The sequence below is a fragment of the Manis javanica genome, chromosome X, assembly GCF_040802235.1.
Source record: "Manis javanica isolate MJ-LG chromosome X, MJ_LKY, whole genome shotgun sequence".
NCBI lineage: Eukaryota > Metazoa > Chordata > Mammalia > Pholidota > Manidae > Manis > Manis javanica.
This window is the reverse complement of record NC_133174.1, coordinates 32164231-32178287: the sequence shown is the minus strand read 5'-3', so window position 1 is coordinate 32178287 and position 14057 is coordinate 32164231. Positions and strand designations below refer to the sequence as shown.

General features: G+C 45.9%; 1 long non-coding RNA gene across 1 annotated transcript in view; it reads left to right on the top strand.

Annotated features, from left to right (window-relative positions):
• Positions 1 to 7917, top strand: part of LOC118968939 (uncharacterized) — a 34419-nt gene extending 26502 nt beyond the window's left edge. Inside the window, exon 3 of the long non-coding RNA XR_005056823.1 lies at positions 7806 to 7917. This is a non-coding gene — a long non-coding RNA (uncharacterized lncRNA). The remainder of the gene's footprint in view (positions 1 to 7805) is intronic.
• The last annotated feature ends 6140 nt before the right edge of the window (positions 7918 to 14057 follow it).

Genomic DNA, 14057 nt, shown 5'->3' with positions numbered 1-14057 from the left:
ACCCCATAGCGCATCTGGGATGTGCCTGCAGCCAGGGCACATCACAAAGCATTGGGTGCTCAGTACCATGAAGTGCTCTTTCTGGCTTCTCCTTTTCTATGGAAAAGGGTGAACCTGAAGTGAAGTCTGCCACAGACACGGGCCCAGAATTCCACACTCTGTTCCTCAAAGCAGCAGATGGTTGGCAGAGGCTGAGGATCAACCAGGCCAGAGCACCCACTGGCAAGCCACGGTCCTTTCCCAAGACTGCTCCTGTGACAGCAGACAGTGTTGGTGCCCCACCCAGTTCCCCTTGGGCCCCCTTTGGTCCTTTGTGTGTGCACCCCTCTCCCCTCCTGAGCGATTCCTTCACCCGGCACCAGCACTCTGCTTTGGGACGACAGCCCTTGGACTCAGAAAAGGGAACCACTTAGCGGACCTGGGCTGGACTCTGACCGCAGACCTGGGGGATTGCCCACCCTCTGGTGGCTCCTCATCATTGACGGACAGGGACAGGGCTGTGAAAGCTTGCCTGTTTCCTTTCCTTCTCGTTTTCCTTTTCCTGCTTCCCTTTCTCCCTTGCAGGTCTGCCTCAGCAGCACTTTCTTACTAAATCGCTCAAACACAGGTCCTCATCTCAAGGTCTGCTTCTGGGCAACCCAACCCAGGTCACCCATAAAAAATAAGTTTTCCTGCCGTTAATACCTCATAACCAAAAGAAACATGTATGCTCTCTCTCCACCTCCCTCCTCGCAACCGGCTCCTCCTACAGATCCCTATTGCTGTTAGAGGAGTCACCATTCTCTTTATCACCAAGTTCAGAAATGTGGGGCCTTGCATTGTCTCTCCTACCCAGCCTTGCTCCCTACTCCTGCCTCCACAGCTCAGGCCCCTTCCGTGCACCTCCGCGACTAAGACAGTAAGCCCGGACGTTATTACGTCTCCACCTCCTACCTTGGGCTGCTCCAGAATATCTAGTATACTGCTAGCATATGGATCCTGCTGAAGCCCAGATCTAATCTCTCCATCACCCGCCAGATGACCAAGGCTTCAGGGACTCCCCAGTTCTTGCCAATGTAAGCATACCTTCCTAGTCTGGGCATTCAAGGCCCTCCCCAACATGCTTCTAGCCTTTGTCCCCAAATTTTATAAGAGCTCCAAGATGGGAAGCCAACTCCCCCTCTTCCCACTCAGCACAGTCACCAAAAATGGGCCATTTTAATATGTTGAGATCATCACGAGGTTAAGACCATGATGGAAAGACAGCAGGCGATGGAATGTGGGAGGTGGATAAAGAGACACGTTGAATAGGGAGTCAGAGAGCATCTGGGGCCATTGTTCTCTGATTTTAGAACTTGCCTTCACTTTTCCTTACAGGTATCTTACGAGGGGGATAGAATGTTTTTGGATTCTCTCTCACAACACCTATTTAATGAGATCTTTACCTAATCGAGGCTGTGTCCAGTCTTGAGGACTTCAGACTCACCAGTGTGCCACACAGCCAACCCCACGTCTATGGCCCTCACGTTAATCAGCATATGAGGCCTGCTTGCCCTGGCCCCACTTCTCACAGGTCCCTGGCACCCCAGGTTTCTGACCTTGGGCTTAACCTCCCCATGTAGGCCTTCACTGTGGCCCTCCAATGCAGCATGGCACACCGTCTCTCAAGGACTCACTTCTTCCTGTACCAAGGCTCTGTTTGCCCAGCGATGCTCTGGGAACTTCTCTCTGGACAATCTGTTATCTGTGTTAGTCCTCTATTCATGCCTTCAGTCATTTATGAACTCCTTGAGCATGGGAGGCACTCAATGGCACTGCCCAGATCCCCACTCAATGGAGGACTTGCTGTCCAGCCCCACCCACAGCCTTCAGGTATCAGCCCTTTAGGGGGTGCCTGAGCTGCTGAGAGCTGCATTGCCCAAGGTCATGTCCTTTTGCAGGTGGCCCACATCTGGTGAGTGGGAGAGGCAGGGATGTGAAGGTCTGGCCACTTTGGTCCAAAGTGGGACAATTCTACTTCCAGAGCTCCCTGCTGGGCTGGCCAAGCATGTTTCAGGCCTGCCTCAGTTCCAGTTCTCCCTCTGTACGATTGGGCTTTCACCTTGACATAGACACTGATGCCCGACAGACAGCTCATGCCCTGCGCTCCTTCTCAGTGTCCAGAGCACAATCGGCAGCTCCAAGATGAGGGGCCATGGCTGTGCCTGTCTGTGTGCCCCACAGCACTCACCCACAGTGTCCCCTTAGGAGGCCCTCAGCAAATGTTTACTGATTTCAGTGTCCTTACTGCTAGTAGTTGCTAACATTTAAGGTGTAGATCCATGTGCCTGGCACCAAGGGTAACAGGCTTAGCATGGTACATGAATGTATCCTTTAGACCTCAGACAACCCCATGAGAAAAGCACCATTATTATTCCTGTTTTACAGAGGAGGAAACTGAAGCCCAGAGAATAAGGGAGGGAGGGAGAACTTGAGCCCAGGCAGTCTGACTCTTGAGCCCAAGCTCCTCACCACCATGCTAGAGCTACACGTAGAAGCAGCTGATACTTGACAGCGAGCAGTTAAGAGGAACCATATGGTGACACAAGGCAGCATCAGAAAGCCAGATGGGAACTGATACAACATTGGAGGGGTAAGCCTCCATGTGGGGCTGGCAGGCTCAGAAATTTATAAACCTTTGTCATCTAGGATAGCCCTCTCTGTTTGTCCCTCTTAAAATCAGAGCTTCATAGACTGCACGAGCCAGCAGTACCCACAGCCTAACCTCCCTGCAGCACAGGACAGAAGCAAGCACAGAGAGGTTAAGGAACTTCCCCAAGGTCACAGAGCTGGTTGGTGTCTAGCCCTCTAGACTAGCAGGCCATCTCACTACATCCTCTGCCCTCTCCTCCGCTCCAAACCACCACCCGAAGGCTTTCTGGTGATTACTTGGTGGATCTTGAGGCAGGAATTGCACCTCCCACTTGGCTAGGCCAACCTGGGGGTGAGGAGCCTGCTGGCTTCTCAGTTACCCACTCCCCACAACTGCTCATTCAGCCCCATCAGTATGCCAAGCACCTCTGGAATGTAAAGGCAAAGGGACTGAACCAAGGGCACTTGTCAGAGTGATACAACAATGCTCCCTCATTTTCACTGCCACCTTGACCAAGTTCTATTATTAAATTTCTCACTTCCCCTTAACATTAAAACATAACAGTACAATGGCAAGCAATGGCAAGTGGTTAAGTGCTATGAAATCAAACAAGCCTTGGTGTGAAACTCACCTTACCTCTTTCTAGCAGTATGACCTTGAGAAATCTACTGAAATTCTTTGAGCCTCAGCTCCTTCCTCTATGTGGCGAGAGAAATAATGCTCAAGAGTTGCCTTAGTGGGTGGTGGGAGGGTTGAATGAAATACTGAATGTAAAGGGCTTAGCGCAGGGCTCCTGAACATAGTAAGGCCACTGTAAATTGTAGCCAGTGTTATTTTTATTAAAGATACATAAGAGATAACTTATGTGGCACCCAGTAAGCATTAATCTGAAGTCCTCATCAGGGAAGAACAATTCAGCACATGCATTAATTAGGGCTTCTCATAACAGAAAGGATTTATCTGATATACGCAATGCCTCTCGGGATAGAGGCAGGTTCAGACTCACCATCTTCAGACCAGAATCTATCCTGACGCAGTTCCCAGCCAAAGCAACCCCTCTTCTCCAAATTCACCCCAGTATCACATCTGTAACCCCCGTGATTCAGGTTTTCTTAAAGTTAAAATGAAGGCAGTCTGAATGAATCATCAAGAACAGGGTAGAAGGTTGAGGTGGGATAGATTTATGGCATTTCAGTAACTTGGTGGACTGAGCTAACACGGACTATGCCCGCTGCATCCCCACGGCAAACACAGAGATAGCTGAGAAAACATAAGTAACTATACAGCTTGAAATGGAGGAAGGAAGGAAGGAAGGAAGGAAGGAAGGAAGGAAGGAAGGAGGGAAGGGAGGGAGGGAGGGAGGGAGGGAGGGAGGGAGGGAGGGAGGAAGGAAGGAAGGCAGACAAAAAGGAATTCCCAGGTTCCCAAGGGAATCCTCCATTTCAACCAGCAGCCTTTATTGGCTTAAAGCAGAAATGACAGAGCAGATAATTAGAAGAAAGGGTTTTAAGTTTTGAAAGGATGGCCATAAAGGTCACAGAGCCTAGACTTCCAAAGCCCTCCCACACAAGTCAGCATGGTGCTATAAATTCATGTCTTCCAGCACTAGGCCAGGGGCAGGGGACAGGGAGTTGTCAGAAGGCAAGGAGAGAGTCTGGAAGAGGGGAGGGATCCCTGAGCAACAGGATTTCTTGATGTGCTCTGTCCACCCAACTCCCACTCACCAGGCCAAACACCACATAAGCTCGGGGAACCTAAACGCTAAAGGATGTTTTTCTTGTCTCATTATCCCAGTTGACTTCCTATAGAACATGGGCTTGGGAATAAAATAGATACAACCTGGCTTTGTAACTTGCTACCTGTGTGGCAATGACAGGATTATATAATTGCTGTCTTCAGTTCTTCATATAAAAATGGAAACTATAGACACCTTGCTGTCAATTATGTAGAAATCCAATTCTCAATCATTCTCAACTTGCTGGGATAAACTCCCCCCACCCCCGACCACCACACACACACTCACATCCTGTCTCAGTGTATGAGTCAGCAATCTTCTGGTTGCAAGTGACACAGACACACTTTACACCATGAAAAGCAACAAACCAAGGAAATTTGTAAATTCAAGTAATTGATCTTTCAGGGCTTCTAGTCTCTCTGTCTGGTCTTTTTCCTTGCTTCTGCTTGCTTCTTATTCCTTGGCTTCATTCTCTCCTACCAAAAACAGCGTTATCCCTGAGCTAGGAAAATTTGCTTCAAGCAGCTCCGTTCTTTCTATCCTAACAACTCATAATCTCAGAATACGACCCCTGCTTTTCTCAGCAGAAATATCTCAGGGAAGACTCTGATTGATCTGTTTGGAGACACATGTCCTGCTCTGAGCCAATCACGCTGGCTGGGAGGATGGATGCTCTAACTAGGCAAGTCTAGTTCACATGCCCACCCCTGGGGCAAGGATTGGAGGGGAGAATTTGGGGAAGTTTTATGCACAACTAAATCCCAGTTTCCAAATGAAAAGGGGATTCCATTTCTAGTAGCAAGAAGAAAAAAGTCTTGGGAAGTAGGACTGACATATACCCACTACACTCCACCTCTTAGCAGTCCAGAATCCATACACACCGCCAGTAGTGTTCTTACACCATTTAACACATCAGGCCCACCTACTGTGAACACCTACCTATAGTCTCCTCACGAGAGAGAAACCACAGTCTTTTCCAGATAGTTCGACTCCAAGTCCTGGATTTCTGTTCCCTGAGACAGGTCTGGATGTAGCCTTTCATAGGCCAGTTGCATCCATCTAACTTAGGATTTCTTGAATTTTCTTGTACCATGGAAAGAATGGAGTGTGGTGGAGCCTCTGAACTCCTTCTTAGAATCATATATTTAACTGATGAAAATTAAATTATATTTGAAATACATTTAGCAAAACATTAGAAAACAAATCCATGATACAGAAATGTATCTACTTCTTTATTAGTTCGTTAAATAGCAAGATCTAGTGTTGGGTGCAATAACTACCATAATATCAAAAGTGATGTCCACAAATGGCATTTTGAAATATCTATCACAGCTCTCATATGATATAAAAAGATCTGTGATGTATTGGTGACAAGCACTGCTAATATTATTATGACTCTTACCTGCAATGATATGGGAAGGAGTTGCTAAATTTCAGTGAGAGAGTAGTGAAAGTAAGCACGACTTTTTCCCTTTCAAGTTTACAAGCCCTTTAAATACATAAACCCCAGGTTAAGAACCCCCATCTGAATGGTAAATGTAACCATCCTCAATGTGCCCCATATGCAGTCACGAAGGAAGACAAGAAAACCACAATAAAAGTTCCTTCCCTTTGAGGGGAGGACAGGAGGAAACAATAGACAAGGACCATAGCCAGGGTCAGATCTTCTTTTGGAGGTGAGCAGCAAGACTCTCTGCTCCACAGAGTGAGAACATGGCTTGGTCAGGATTGTGGCATCTGGGACACCTTCTTTTGACTATTGTTTTCCAGGCTCTTCCCCAAGGAAGGTATAAGAAACAATTCTGTTCTGGAGGACACATCCATTTAGCAGTTCAGTATCAGCCAGGACAGTTACAGGGGCCTGGGATTGCCTAGGCACTGAATGATCGTAGACCCCCACTTCCCCAACTCGGGAATACTTTAGCAATGCAGCATCATTAAAAATCTCAATTAGGGACCAGCTGTTGAATTTCTCAGTGCGAGAGCTGGTTAGTAATCAAAGCCAACAAGGGCCTTAGACCCTAGGAAAGCAGGACCCTGCTCTGATCTTCGTGCCTCCAGGGACCCCAGCTTTGGAGTACCTTCCTTGAAATGTTCTCAATTCCCCTCCAATGCCCAAACAGGCCCGGAATACTGTCTGGGGACTGCCTCCCATTCTGCCAGCCTGGTCCTGCATGAGTCCTGGCCAATGGAAGCACCTACCTACCTCAACATTTTCTATGTTCTCTTTTGGTGACAGAGACCTACCCGCCAGAGCTGGCAGCACCACCTGTCTGGATGAGGCTCCCTGAGCCCAAATCAGGATCCACATAGGCCTCGGTCTTCTTTTGTCCCCTTCAGGGTACCCTCCAACCACCTACATCCCTCCCAACACCGTGAGAGGGGCTAATCCAATGCTCTGAGAAACTCTGGGGCCCTGGCCTATGGGATTGGTAAAGGCCTGGTGCCAGGAGGGCACTCTGGTGAACAGACTTTTTCCACAGGCAGCATAGCATTTCTCTTGCAGGATCGCAGAGACGAGGCTGCCAGAATGGTGCCGGCACACTGATTTGGGTGTCTCTCTTTGACATAGGACACAGGGCTAGTTCAGGGCTCTGGGTTACCTACAGTTCCCTGCTGACCTTTGGGCTTGAGCCATGAGTGCCAACCATGTGTCAGCTATTGCTTATCCTTGCCCTGACTACAGTGCCAGCTGTCTACAGCACCACTGCCCTGTGTGCTTCCTGCAGCTGGCATGCAGAGTGGTCACTTACCTCTTCCTCAGGCTCTGCCTCCAGTCCTCTGGGAGTTGGCACGCCCATCTCCTGCAAGGGCTCCCTAGACTGTTGCTCCACAATGTCAATGGACCTTTCTGATCTCTGTCCTCCCTTGCCTCCAAACAATGCAACATTGTGCTCTCCTGGGCTACTGGGCTGGTCTCAAGCCATGCAAGGCAAGGAGTGAACTTCCCTTGTCCAAATGAGACTGCTCTTCTCTATCTTCTCCCAGGCCCTCTGCCTATCTTCCCCATTGGCAGTGATGTGTGAAAAGCAGGGGTAAGGTCATTGTCAAAAGAGCATGTTCTGGCAATGCAATGATGACAGCCTAAAGACATCAAGGGAATATAAGAGTGGAAGATGTTTTCTATGTTTAAACTATAAAATTCTAAACAGTAAATTCAACATGGCCAGAAAATGAATTCTCATTTGCATTGTCCTATGTACTCAGTAAGACTTTCATCTGTGATGATCCTCAAAGATTTACAGTAGTGATTGGTGAGAGAGTCATTGGGAGCCAGCACTCATGCGTGGCCCTATGGGTGATGCAGCATCCTGGGTAATGGAACCAGCTTTGAATAAATGGAGTAAGTGGCACAAGGGAACTGGTGAAGCAAGAAGATCTATGTAGTTTCAATATAAACAGGGTCCAAAAAGCCATGGCATTGTGAGTAATAACAGCATTGCTATCTTTTTCTTGTAGTGAGAGATAAGAAATTATCCCGGAATGACACGTTTGGCAATAAAGAACACAGAGAATGGTTCCTGGGCCTGAAACAGGAAGAGATGGTGCCAAGGCGCGGTGAAGAATCTCCTCAAGCACTGATTGGACAGTGAGTAAATATGTAAGTACCTCTTCTGTACCCATCATTCTCAATCTTCATCTATAAATCACTACACCTCATGAGAGCCCATGAATTCTGTAGCACATTTTGACAATTCAGTTGTTTCTATAAATAGCCCCCATCCCCCTCCAAAACAGTAGTTGAGAGGGTGAGCCCCCACACAACCTCAGGGTGACTCTAATCAAAGCTGAAGGCCTTGTTGAGTTACAGTGCTAGAACCTGCACACCAGCCTGTGGTTTCTCTCCATAACTGCTCTCAGTGTGTAGCAGGTAACCCCTCATTCTCAGTCTAACAGCTTCCATTCCGGCCTTCACATTTGGGCAATAAAAACAACCACCCGGTTGTGAAGCCCAGTTAATCTGCCCCTTGCTTCCAAGTTCAAAACACCCATTCAATTTGAGTGAATGACTCATTACAATGAGGATAATTATTACCTTTGCCAGGCAAAGAAGTGCTCATCTGGAGATATTTGGAAGGAGCCAAGGATTTCCAGTTTTCCACAGATGTCTTCCTGGGACCAATTTCATCCCCTACTGTGCCTCCTCCTCCTTGCCTTAGTGAGCTCTAACTGTAGCTGGGGACATAAAATTGGGCTTTTACAGTTCTACCAAAGGTCTGGACCATGTTTCTCAGGCATTTGAGATTGCTGGCCCCATTAGCCAGAGTCTCTCTTAGCAAAGGTATATGCTACTCCCATTTGGCCTCCAGATGGAATAGGCTTTCCTGTAGGACCTTGGGGAAGGCCACAGGAAGTAGCCCCCTCACTGTATCATCCTGATATTCTCCTCTTCAGCCCAGTAGTTTGTGTGGATAGGCATATTGCCTGTATCTAAAGATACAGAGGGTGACAGTTTAATCAGCTGCTTTGCCACTTCAAAATGAGGATTTACTCAGTTGGCAAGTAATAGACATTGACACTTAAGAGGGAAAATGATATTTGTCTTCATCTGCTCAGGCTGCCATAATAAAATACCATAGATTGGGCGGCTTAAAACACAAAAATATCTTTCTCACAGTTCTAGAAGCTGGAAGTCTGATCTCAGGGTGCCAGCATGGTTAGTTCTGATGCGGCCTCTCTTCCTGCGTTACAGACAGCCAGCTTCTCACTGTGTGTTCAAACGGTCAAAGGGTTTGTGTGGGTGGAGAGATCTCTTCATCTCTCCTACTAATAAGACCACCAGTACTATTGGATTAGGACCCTACCCTGATGACTCATTTAATCTTAATTACTTCCTGAAAGCCCCATCTCCACATACATTGGGGTTTAGAGCTTAAGCGTGTGAATATTGAAGGGGTACAATACAATCCCTAGCAGTTTTTATTAGACAGATTCTGGGATGCTCACAGAGCTGAATAATCAGAACTTGGTACTGATGGAAACTATGTCAGCTCTGGATATAAATAAAAGGAATACATCAAAGTATATTTTCCAGGCACTGACCATACAAAGATTCAGCTGTGGCTCCTTTTGACACTTGGTCATTCAACTCAAGTTTCAAATTTTCAGGAGTGGATGATTGGTTGGGCTTTTGAGTCATTTGCCCATCCTGGAACTGATCACTCTCTCCAAAGGAAGAGAAAATGTTTTTGAATTGGTCCACCTGGCCTGTGTGAGTGTGTGTATGTGTGTGTGTGTGTGTGTGTGTGTGTGTGTGTGTGTGTGTGTTGCATGTGTGCCCACGCATATGCATGTGCATATATATTGATGAGGTCAGCTTCATCCAAATCACACAGAATAGGTTTCCCATGGGAAATAGAAGTTCTGTTAGGTGGAGAAGAGGGAAAGGCAGATGGGTAGACAGAAACAATAGATATCCACCACAGAATGCCAAGGTTTTGCACAAAAACTGTTGAAGTATAATATTTTGCAAGAAAATATTGCTTGGCCCAAGGAGGGAAAAGTTGCTTTGCATTATCGACTTTGCCTTTTCAAGGCGACAATGACAAGAAGAATTGAGTTTAGACCTTCCAAGTCTTCACAGGTCCTTGGAGTTTGTTTTCCAGTTAGGTGTAAAAGAGGCAAGATGAACTTTCAATGCAAATCATTTGTCACCCCCAGAGTTCCCAAATTTGTCTTTAGGGCATGGCTAAAGGCCAGATATCAGTTGCCTTATCATAAAACACCACAGCTGACTGATTTAAAAAACCCTACAGTTGCAAAAGTAGAATAGCAAAGCTGGCAGTTACTGAGCACCTCCTTTCTGCCAGCTGTGGTCACCACTATTGAATGCCTTCACCAAATCTATACCACCCTTCCTCTTTCCAAACAAGATCTTGATCTTATTCAAGTGATCATCCCTTCCCAATGGAAACCATGTAACTTAGGAGATGACTCTTGCCTCCAGTAAACAAAGATGAGTCCTAAGTCGTGAGACTTAATCACCATGGGCTATTCCTCTTTCCCCTTATTGTCAGCTAAAGTCAGTTCCCATGGGGTACTCCTCTGGCAGCAGGCATTGATTTGGTGGGAGGGTAGTAACCTAGGTTGGCCCAAGGAGATGGAAGGAAGGAATGTCCTTCCATATTTGGCAGTGGTTTGCTCTTTCTCTTCCACTGGTCACAGACAAGCAATCTTGCTGCCCCAGTGGCTGCCAGCAGCTATCTTCCTCCCATCGGGGCCAACCTGAGGAAAGCCACGTCATGAGAATGGCTGATAGACCAGGACCTCAGCCTTGGCTGGATTACACCTGGCACTGTCTTTCCTCACTGGACTAGGTGAGATAATACGTTTCCTAATTGTTTAAGCTGTTTTGACTCAGGATCTCTGTCGCTTACAGTCAAATGCATCTTAAAGCCAGATACTCTGTTAAGTACTTTACATGCATTATTTAATTTTATCCACATACCACCCTAGAGGAGGTAGTATCATTAAGTCCATTTTATAGGTGAAAAAAACTGAGACACAAAAAGGTTACATACCTTGCCTGAAGTCGATTAGTTACTGAATCTAGTTGTCTGTCTCCAACACCTACATTCTAAGCCAGTAAAAGTAAAGCCAAGTGGCTTTTCATAAACCACAAGTTCCCACATTCCTAGGGAATTGGAGTGAAATGGATATATTATAAAACAACTCCTGGTTTTCCATTGATTTGGATTAAGGCTTCAGAGGTTCTTTGTCATCATTAGGGCATCAATCAAACTCCTGCAATTGACCTTCAGTTGCTAAGGGGTATAAACTTCTCTCTCCCTACACATTTTGGTAAGCAAATGGCTAATGTTCTGTAAGCAAATATAGCACCAGGTAATTTTTCCAAACTTTGAAAGTCACTGTAAGCTCTAGTTTTCTTAAGATCAGGACCTGTTTGCTGGGGGTAAAAGAGAAGAGAAGTTAAAAAATCTCAAGGTCTCAAATTGTTCAGTGACTTAAAAACAGGAAGCCAGCTGGCTGAGATTTCTGTTGTAGAGGAAATGAAGAAGGTATCTGGTCTTCCCTTGCCCTGTACCCTGTAGGTTTGCACTCAGTGAAGAAAACATAGTTGCTAACGGCACAAGTCCTGGAATCCCATATACTGTGTTTGAATTACCATTCTGATGTTTCTTAGCAATGAGAACCTGAGCAGATTAATTAACCTCTCTAAGAATCAGTTTCCACACCTTTAAAATGGGAATAATAGTAAGGCCCACATAGAGCATTACTGAGTTAGATGAAAAAAGGCTTAAAGAGTTCTGTGACATTCAACTATTACTACTGAATCCTCAAACTCAATGGCAGACACAATAGTCATTTAATCTCACATTTATGGCTCTGCAGATGTTTGTGGATCAGTGGACCCAGGCTAGGCTCTTTGGGTAGGTCCACTTTAGGCTGCAGGGTCAACTGGCTTGAATCAAAGTAACAGGGGGACACTCAGTTCTGCTCTAGTGTTTTAAAGCTGCAGCCAGTCATCTGCACAGTAACACAAGCCCATTTAAAGCCTTCATTGACATCACATCTGCCAATATCTCATTGGTGACAGCAAGTCACATGGCCAATTCCAATTTCAATAGAGAGGGAGGCATTGTCAGGCCACATGGCAAAAGGTGGATATAGGGAGGGGTGAAGAATTAGGGACAATAATGCTATCTACCACAAACTCTTAGACAAGGGACCAACTCAGAAAATATATGTGGTTGTTCTGGATTGCTCCAGTAATCATACTGGAGGCCCATAGAGGCCATCTTTCTCCATGGTGGGTGAGTACAGCAGTGCTCAACAGAATCTTTCCAATTCAGAAAGAAAAAAAAGAAAAAGAAAAGAAAGAACGAAAAGCTTCTTGATAGCACTTATTTAAATGAAAATGGCTGTATTTATTCCCATGTGGGAAAATGAAAACATATACTCTTGCAACTTAGTTAACCTACTAATCGTGGAGTAAATCATAGAAGAATGTCCATGAGAAAATTGGCATTGATTTCCAACAACCTGAAGGTTGATTTCTTGACATACATGAGAAGCATCGCTGTGAAGTGGCTTTCTATCCTTTCCTCCTGATATCAGGTGGTGGGCCTATCACAAGCTAAGTGAACAGTGCTCAGTTTGTAGGCTGAAAGTTAACCCATTTGTTAATTCTACACTTTACCATATTGGCCACAATATGGCAATGGTGTTCAATCAGTCCTCCCCTCAAGGGAGTCTCCTTGTGTATTCACCAGATTTGCATGAATTTGAGACAAGCCACAGGTAAATCTAAGTGTTCTCTGGGGCAAAGCGGTTCCTCTCTTTCTTGCTCTACCCCCTCTTGGCCCCACACTTCAAGGAAAGCCCACACGCTGTCCTTTCAATGCTCTCCTCCCAGAAGGGGACACTACCATGCAGCTTCGCATCAAACTCAATTATTCTCTCACCTTTGGAAGATAAATACAAGAACACAATGCTTGGGGAAATTCCACCTAAATTAATTACAAAGATCAGCTGTTTTCAGACAGGAAAGCTAAAGCTAAGGTAAGTGGCCAAAAGAGTTTAACTGTGTTACAGTCATGGTTGGGTATTGGTTCACTGGGCCTATGGAGGAAAGTCTTTAGTCCACTTACCTTAAAGCTTGGGTGTCCTCATTCGTCAGCCCCATGGGTGGGTATGGGCGGTTTTGAGATTCTCTTTACAGATGTAAGGGAATTGGTAAATGTTTAATAAAATGTCCTTATAGGGCCAGGTTATGGTATCTTTATTTATAATCTCTATCACACCAGTCAATAAATGTCAAATATCAAGAGTCTGACTCACTTAAGGCCAGTTTTAGAAACCACACAGGTTCAAAACTGAGAGTTCATAGTCAACTGCTCTTCTTTCTCTATCAGTTCTGAGAAGGGACACTTGAAGACAGAAAAATTGCTGGACTGAAAAGTCAGCACTCTACATTCATGGCCCCACAGGGGGCCTCTTTGAATCTCCAACCCAAGCCTAGACAGTATCTTAGACAGATGGACCTCTTCAAAACAACTTTTCAGAACATTTGAGGCACTAAAAGGGGGCAAGCCCCAAACACAAGAAAACCACAGTCCATATAGCTCACACAGGTGGGCTCAGGCCCTGACTCTTCCCACTCTCATGAGCCACCTCCTTCCCCAAGGAGGCCCATCTGTCCAGCTCCCGGCCCTGTCTCACATCACCAGTGAGTGGCAGGACATAACTTAGGGTCAAAGTGACTTACTCTTCCTCCCCAGCCCATATCTTTTCCAGGACACCATTTACCTCTTGTAAAATTACAGTGGACTTAAGTGCATCCTGCTCCATTCTAGAGAGTGCAGGCAGGAGGAGAAAAAAGGGCCAGCTGCAGTTGCCAGTCAGTCAGAGAGACCCAAATCTTCCTCTGAATGATAAGCCTAGTGGTAGCAATTTGAACAAGGAATGGCTGCCTCCTCTCATCAAAGCACTATGCTCAGGAATTGATTCATCTCCATTAAAGATTTGACTCTCTCACATAACTTCACCATGAAATATGTTTAAACAGTCATGCAATAAAAAAGACACCCTTAGCACAAAGTTGGGGGGATGACTTTGTTACAAGTAGATTTGTATGTGCTACAGACCCTATAAATTTGTTACGGCAAGCATCTTACTCTCCAACTTCATGTTTGTTCCAGTTGTGCTCTTAAGGCTTGAAAAACAAAATAATCAGCCAAAAGGAATAGA